This window comes from Mobula birostris, chromosome 1 (assembly GCF_030028105.1).
Source record: "Mobula birostris isolate sMobBir1 chromosome 1, sMobBir1.hap1, whole genome shotgun sequence".
NCBI classification, from domain to species: Eukaryota; Metazoa; Chordata; class Chondrichthyes; order Myliobatiformes; family Myliobatidae; genus Mobula; species Mobula birostris.
The window spans coordinates 115,540,613-115,549,556 of NC_092370.1; positions in this window are offsets into that span (position 1 = coordinate 115,540,613).

Sequence of the window (8,944 nt, forward strand, 5' to 3'; positions counted from 1 at the left end):
CACTTTTCAATTCTCCCAGTTGTTTCTCAACAACAGATGCATGAGCATATGTAAATAAAATTAAGAGTGTGATGAAAATCAGAGTATTTGGTTATCTACTTTCAAACCTTTACGTCTGTAAAGGTTTTAGTCCTCTTCCCTGGAGATTGGAGCCAAAGATACTGTGATCAGATTGCATTTAAACCATGGTCAGATACAATGTCAGGTAAGAATAGGTAACAATGTACAGCAGGTAGAAGTTTGTAGCTACCCCCAGCGTATTCCAGGTAGTGATGGCCTTCCAGTAACACTGTAGAAAGTGTTTGGGTGGATATATGAATGTTGGATTAGCTTTAAACAGCAGTACATTTCCCTGTCACTCACTCTGCAGGCTTGTGTCTGAAATACTTTTAAGGCAAAGTGCAGCCTTGGAACTACAAGCTGTTGGGCAGTTTTAGGAACGTTTTAGGGAAATAATGACTCTGAGGGAAAACCTTTCAGTGATCTAGGTTAAGGGTCAGCTGACAAACCATCACTTAAGCTTTACTTTTACTATTTATGTAGTTGCTTGAACCACAAATGGAATCCTACTTCAAATTTTTTTCTGCAATAGTCTTTCTTTTAAACATATGAATAATCTTGAATCCTGTTTGGGGCGGGGGGGGTGGGCGGGAAGGAGAAGCTACCTGGGGAGGCAATAGCAGACATGCCTCTGGCACTAAGCCTGGCCCTGTGGCTCAGAAGGGTAGGGGACTGAAGAGGATGGCAGCAGTAATACGAGACTCTATAGACATGGGGACAGATAGATGATTCTGTGGACATGAAAAACAAACATGGATGGTAGGTTGCCCCCAGGTGCCAGGGTCCATGGTGTTTCTGGACATGTCCACAATAACCTGAAGGGGAAGAGTGAGCAGCCAGAGGTCATGGTACATATTGGTACCATGACATAGGAAGAAAAAGGGAGAAGGCCCTGAAAAAAGAATACAGGGAGCTAGGAAGGAAGCTGAGAAGCAGGACCTCAAGGGTAGTAATCTCCGGATTGCTGCCTGTGCCATGTGACAGTGAGGATAGGAATAGAATGAAGTGACAGATAAATGCATGGCTGAAGAATTGGATTAGGGTGCTGGGATTCAGATTTCTGGATAATTGGGAGCTCTTCTGGGGCAGATGGGACCTGTACAAAAGGGATGGGTTGCACTTGAATTCGAGGGGGACCAATATTCTTATGGGCAGATTTACTAGAGCTGTTGAGAGTGGTTTTAACTAATATGGCAGGGGGATGGGAACCAGTATGATAGAGCAGAGGATGAGCCAGCAGGTTTACAAGTAGATGATGGATGTAACATGAATGTAAGGAAGGACAAGCCAATGATTAGTACAAATGCAGACACAGCGAAGAGTTAACTTGTACCACAGAGGCAAAATTCAAAAGGGCAAAGAATGCAGGACTGAAGTTGCTGTATTTAAATGCATGTGGAATCTGGAATAAGGTGGATGAACTCGTACAATTAGAGATTGATCAGTATGACGTTGTGGGCATCACTGAGTTGTGGCTGAAAGAAGGCCATAGTTGGGAGCTTAACATCCAAGGATATATTTTGTATGAAAAGGACAGGCAGGAAGGCATATGTGGTGGTGTGGCTCTGTTGGTAAGAGATGAAATTACATCTTTTGAAAGAGGTGACATAGGATCAGTGAATGTCAAATCTTTATGGGTGAAGTTAAGAAATTGCAAGGGTAAAAAAACATCATGGGAATCATATATAGGCCTCCAAATAGTAGCCAAGATGTGGGGTTGAGATTGCAAAGGGAGCTGGAAAAGGCATGTAATAAGGGTAATGACATAATTGTAATGGGAGATTGGGAAAATCAGGTTAGGTCGGATCGCAAGAGAGGGAATTTGTTGAATGCCGATGAGATGGCTTTCTAGGGCAGCTTGTGCTTCAGCCTACTCAAGGAAAGGCTATCTAAGACTGGGTGTTGTATAATAACCCAGTTCTTATTAGGGAGCTTAGGGTAGAGGAACCCTCAGGAGGTGGTGATCATAATATGATTGAATTCATATTGTAATTTGAGAGGGATAAGTCAGATGTATCAGTATCACAAACGAATAAAGGTAATTACAGAGGCATGAGAGAGGAGCTTGTCCAGGTGGATTGGAGGAGGATACTGGCAGGGATGACGGCAGAGCAGAGATGGCTGAAGTTTCTGGGAATAGTTCAGAAGGTGCAGGATAGATATGTCCCACAGAGGAAGAAATTCTCAAATAGTAGGGGTAGGCAACCATGGCTGATAAAGGATGTTAAGGACTGCATAAAGGCCAAGGAAAGGACATATAAGGTAGAAAAAGTGAGTGGGAAGTTGGATGATTGGGAAGCTTTTAAAATCCAACAAAAGGCAACTGAAAAAGCTATAAGAAGGGAAAAAGATGAAATATGAGGGCAGACTAGCCAATAATATACAGCAGGATACCAAAAGTTTTTTCAGTTATATAAAAAGGGAGGTGAGAGTTGATATTGGACCACTGGAAAATGATGCTGGTGAGGTAGTAATGGGGACAAAGAAATGGCAGATGAACTTAATGGGTACTTTGCATCAGTCTTCATTACAGTAGAGACAAGCAGTATGCCAGACGTCTATGAGTGTCAGGGAGCAGGAGAGAGTGCCATTGCTATTACAAAGGAAAAGGTGGGAGGCAAACTCAAAGGTCTTAAGGTGGATAAGTCACCTGGAGCAGATGGACTACATCTCTGAGTCCTGAGAAAGTTGGCTGAAGAGATAACAGATACATTGGTCATACTCTTTCAAGAATCACTTGTTTCTGGCATGGTCCCGGAGGACTGGAAGATTGCAAATGTAACTCCACTCATTAAGAAGGGAAAAAAACAAAAGGAAGGAAATTTTTTAGGCCAGTTAGCCTAGCTTCAGTGGTTGGGAAAGCATTGCAGTCTATTATTAAGGATGAAGTTTTAAGGTTCTTGGAAACTAATGATAAAATAAGTCAAAGATAGCACAGTTTTTGTAAAGGGAAATCTTTCCTGACAAATCTGTTAGAGTCCTTTGAGGAAATAACAAGTAGGGTGGATAAAGGAGAGGCAGTGGATGTCATTTACTTGGATTTTCAGAACGTGTTTGTTAAGGTCCCACACAAGAGATTGTTTAACAGGATAAAATCCTATGGCATCACAGGAAAGATACTGGCATAGATAGGGGGATGGCTGACAGGCAGGAAGCAGTAAGTGGGAATAAAAGGGGCCTTTTCTGGTTGGCTGCCAGTGACTAGTGGGTTCCTCAGGAGTCAGTACTGGGACCACTACTTTTCACATTGTTTGTCAATAATTTAGATAATGGAATTGATGGCTTTGTGGCAAAATTTGCAGATAGTATGAAGATAGGTGGAGTGGTAGGTAGTGCTGAGGAAGCAATGTGATTGCAGCAGGACTTACAAGAATGGGCAAAAAAGTGGCAGATGGAATACAGTGTTGGGAAATGTATGATAATCCATTTTGGTAAAAGCAACAATAGTGAAGGCTATTATATAAATGGGGAGAAAGTTCAAACATCGGAGGTGCAGAGAGACTTAGGAATCCTCATGCAAGACCCCCAGAGGTTAATTTACAGATTGAGTCTGTGGCAAAGAAGGCAAATGCAATGTTAGCATTTATTTCCAGAGGAATAGAATATAAAAGCAAGGAGTTAATGCTAGGCCTTTATAAGTCACTACTCAGGCCGCACTTGGGAGTATTGTGAATAATTTTGGGCCCCATATCTCAGAAAGGATGTGTTGTCATTGGAGAGATTCCAGAGGAGGTTCACAAGGATGATTACGGGAATGAAGGGGTTAACATATGAGGAGCATTTGGCAGCTTTCAGCCTGTACTCACTGGAATTTAGAAGAATGCGTGGGGATCTCATCAAAACCTACGGAATGTTGAAAGGACTAGATAGGATGGATGTGAAGAGGATGTTTCCTCTGGTAGGGGTATCCAGAACTAAAGGGCAGAGCCTCAAAATTGAGGGGTGACCCTTTAGAACAGAGATAAAGAGAAATATTTTTAGCCAGAGAGTAATAAATCTATGGAATGCTCTGCCACAGACTGCGGTGGAGGCGTGGGTATACAAAGCAGAAGTTGATCGTTTCCTGGTCGGTCAGGGCATCAAAAGATATGGCGAGAAGGCAGGTGTGTGGGCTTGAGTGGAATCCGGGATCAGCCATGGGGGAATGGAGGAGCAGTCTCGATGGGCAAAATGGCCTAATTCTGCTCCTATGTCTAATGTTTACATGGTCTAATCTTCACAGAGAAAGAGTTGAGCGGAATATTTAACTGGTTGATGTGATGAAGTGACACAGTCAGATCTCTACAGCAGTGACTGAGATACTAAAAATCTCCCCTAATTATGACACAATGTACTTTTCATGCTACTTAGCAACAAAATGTTTCAATTCACCGGAGAGGCGCTCTGTCAGTGTTGCCTGTTAATTTGAAAATGCAGGATCAAAATATGGTCTTATTAAGACACAGCTTCCTAGAATGTCTTCAGAAACTGCCTGGTGTGGAGTTCCAGAAAAAATTATATTTGACAATTTTGGTGCCATGAGACTATTCACCATGATTGCTGCATCCCTTAGACACGAGTTGAAAATACAAAGCAGACAGATACTGATTCAGGATTAAGGTTTAAGGATGATGCAGCTTGATCATTCTCCAGCTGTCACCTGGAATATTACCAGAGCAACAAGGTTAAATTACTTTAGAAGAAAAACATAAACAAATCTATTAATGCCATCAGGTTGGGTAGCCTCCAACCTGATGGCATGAATATTGATTTTTCCTTCCAGTAAAAAAATCCCTCCCTCTCCCCTCTTCTTCTATTTCGCACTCTATCCTCTTACCTCTTCTCAGCTGCCTATCACCTCCCACTGGTGCCCCTCCTCTCTCCCTTTCTCCTATGGTCCACTCTCCTCTCCCTTCCTCTCCAGCACTTGACCTTTCCTACCCACCTGGCTTCACCCATTATCTTCCTGTAATCCTCCTTCCTCACCCCCTACCTTTTAATTCTGACATCTTCCACTTCCTTTCCATTCCTGAAGATTACGCAATCAGTTCAGTTGATGTGAGTGAAGTTATCCAAACTGGTTCAGGAGTCTGATGGTTGAAGAGTAATAACTGTTTCTAAGCTGGTTTGTAGGACATAAAGCTCATATACCTCTTTCCCGATGGCAGCAGCGAGAAGAGAGCATGGTCTGGATGACAGATGTCCTTGATGAGAAATTCTGCTTTCTTGTGGCAGCACTCCTTGTTGATATGCTCAATATTGGGGAGGGCTTCACCTGTGATTGACTGGGCTGTGTCCACCACTTTTTGTAGGTTTTTCTATTCATGGTCATTGGTGTTTCCATACCAGACCATGATGTAACCAGTCAGAACACTCTCCACTGTACATCTATAGAAATTTGTCAAATTTTTAGACAACAGGCCAAATCTGCGCAAACTTCTAGAAGAGTAGGGACATTGTTGTTGTGTTGGTCCTCTGACATGATAACACCAAGGAATTTAAAATTACTGACCTACCCCCACCTCCAATCCCCTGATGAGTACTGCCTCTTGGACCTCTGGTTTCTTCCTCCTATAGACAATAATCAGCTCTTTGGTTTGCTGATGTTGAGTGAGAGATTGTTGTTATGGCACCATTCAAACAGATTTTCAATCTCCGTCCTAGATACTGATTCATCACCATCTTTGATTTGGCCAACAACACTTGCTGATATTTGCACTTTAATGTTTACCCCAGGGAGTATCATCAATTCAACGCAGGCCAGAGATTCAGTTTGATCCTAGAGCCATTTACAGCTCGATGCAACTACACCGATTCTTCACTTATGTGCAAAGTTATCTGGAGAGGAGGCATACACGACAGTCAAAACTGATAGGCAAGAAAGGAGATCTGAATTTTAGATATGAACTATCAACTCTCTGTCCTTCCACAGATACTGCTGAGTATTACCAGCATCATTGTTTTTAATTTGAGATTTCCAGCATCTGCAGTTTAGTTACACTTGGCTCTTTAGACTTAACTCATTCCACAGTGGGCATGTACCAGGATCACACCTCACTTTGAAGTTTCAAGCTCCAGATGGCATAGAACATGATGTCCCATGTTGAGGCTCCCCACGACACTTATTGATGAGTTCTCCAGCTCCAGTCAGATGCCTGCTCAAGTCATGCAAAGAGATATGGTGAATATACTGCCCTGTAGAATCATGGGAATGGTTGCTGCATAGAAAGAGGTCACTTCCTCAGTGCCGTATAAGCTAATCCCATTCCCCCTACCTCTCCCAATAATGCTGCCAATTATTTATAAATTAGGAGGAGTAAGCTATTCAACTAGTCACACGCGCTTGTATAACCTCAACTCCAGATACCTGTGGTAATGGAGGTCTTTGACTGTAGCCTGTAGATACATGTCCTGCCCTGAATGAATACTTCCTGTCGGTATTCACCTGGAAGAAGGATGGGGAGGAGTACACCGATCATCTGGAACATGTATGTATCCAAAAAGCAGAAATGTCAGAGATGTTGACACATATTAAGGTGGACAAATCCTGAGGGCCTAATGAAGCCTAACCTAGCCTGCTATGAGAAGCAAAGGAGGAAATTGTAGGCGCCTTACAGAAATATTTGCACTATATTTAGTCATGGATTAGCTACTGGAAAGCTGGACGGTAGATAATGCTTTTTCCCCATTTAAGAAGGGCAGTGGGAATAAGCAGGAAAATTACAGGCCGATGAGCCTGATATCAATAGAAGGGCAACTATTGGGAAAAAAAAGTCTTGGGGGAGGGAGAGAGGTAGGATTTATTGTCACTTGGAAAGGTAATGTTAGATTAGAATCCAGATTGTTTTTCTTGTGTTTATCCTTGTAGTTTTAGCTTTCATTATGCTTATTTATATGTTTGTATAGTCACCTGTTTGTGTGTAGACTTCTAGTAACATATTATACTTCTATATTTCCGTAGTTTCTTTGGGCAACCCTTTACTTTTAATAATGACGTCTCGTTCTAGGTTCTCCCACAGGAGGAAATACCTTCTCCACTTCCAACCCGTTCAGACCCCTCAAGCTTTCATGATTTCAATTGTTTCATATTTATTTTCAAGTATATGGCTAGTTCTTTTTGACCACTACAAATGCATTCATTTTGAGAGGACTAGAACATAAAAGCAAGGATGTGATGCTGAGGTTTTATAATACCATAAGGCCATAAGACATAGGAGCAGAATTAGGCCATCTGGCACATTGAGTCTGCTCTGACATTCAATCATGGCTGATTCTTTTTTTTCTATCTCCTCCTCAACCCCAGTTCCTGGCCTTCTCCCCGTAACCTTTGATGTCATGTCCAATCAAGAACCTATCAATCTCTGCCTTAAATACACCCAACAACCTGGCCTCCACAGCTGCATGTGGCAACGAATTCCATAAATTCACCACCCTTTGGCTGAAGAATTTTCTCCGCATCTCTGTTTTGAAAGGGCGCCTCTCTATCCTGAGGCTATGCCATCTTGTCCTTGACTCACACTATGGGAAACATCCTTTCCACATCTACTCTGTCTCGGCCTTTCAACATTTGAAAGGTTTCAATGAGATCCCCCCTCGTCCTTCTGAATTCCAGGGAGTATAGACCCAGAGCCATCAAACATTCTTCATATGATAACCCTTTTATTCTTGGAATCATCCTTCTGAACCTCCTCTGGACTCTTTCCAATGCCAGCACATCCTTTCTAAGATGAGGCGTCCAAAACTGTTCACAATACTCAAGGTGAGGCCTCACCAGTGCCTTATAAAGCCTCAGCATCACATCCTTGTTTTTGTATTCTAGACCTCTTGAAATGAATGCTAACATGGCATTTGCCTTCCTCTTCCTCACCACCGACTCTACCTGCAAGTTAACCTTTAGGGTGTTCTACCCAAGTCCCTTTGCATCTCAGATTTTTGGATTTTCTCCCCATTTAGAAAATAGTTTGCACATTTATTTCTACTACCAAAGTGCATGACCATACATTTTCCAACAATGTATTTCATTTGCCACTTTCTTGCCCATTCTCCTAATCTGTCCAAATCCTTCTGCATCCTACCTGTTTCCTCAACACTACCTGCCCCCCCACCAATCTTCATGTCATCTGTAAACTTGGCAACAAAGCCATCTATTCCATCTTCGAAATCATTTATATACAGCATAAAAAGAAGTGGTCCCAACACCGACTCCCGCGGAACGCCACTAGTCACTGGCAGCCAACCAGAAAAGGATCCTTTTATTCCCACTCGCTGCCTCCTACCAATCAGCCATATGCTCTAACCATGTTAGCAACTTTCTTGTAATACCATGGGCTCTTAACTTGGTAAGCAGCCTCATGTGTAGCATCTTGTCAGAGACCTTCTGAAAGTCCAAATATACAATATTCACTTCATCTCCTTTATCTATCCTACTTGTGATCTCCTCAAAGAATTCCAACAGGTTCGTCAGGCAAGATTTTCCCTGAAGGAAACCATGCTGACTTTGTACTATCTTGTCCTGTGTCACCAAGTACTCCATCACCTCATCCTTAACAATTGACTCCAACATCTTCCCAACCACTGAAGTCAGGCTAACTGGTCTATAATTTCCTTTCTGCTGCCTTCCTCCTTTCTTAAAGAGTGGAAGAATGCAATTTTCCAGTCCTTTGGCACCATGCCAGAGTCCAATGATTTTTGAAAGATCATTTCTAACGCCACCACAATCTCTAACGCTACCATTTCCTCTGGTCTGGGTAACTTGTGTACCTTTAGGTCTTTCAGCTTTTTGAGCACCTTCTTTCTTGTAACAGTAACCACACCCATTTCTCTTCCTTCACATCCTACAACATCAGGCATATTGCTAGTGCCTTCCACTGTGAAGATTGATGCAAAATACTCATTTAGTTCATCA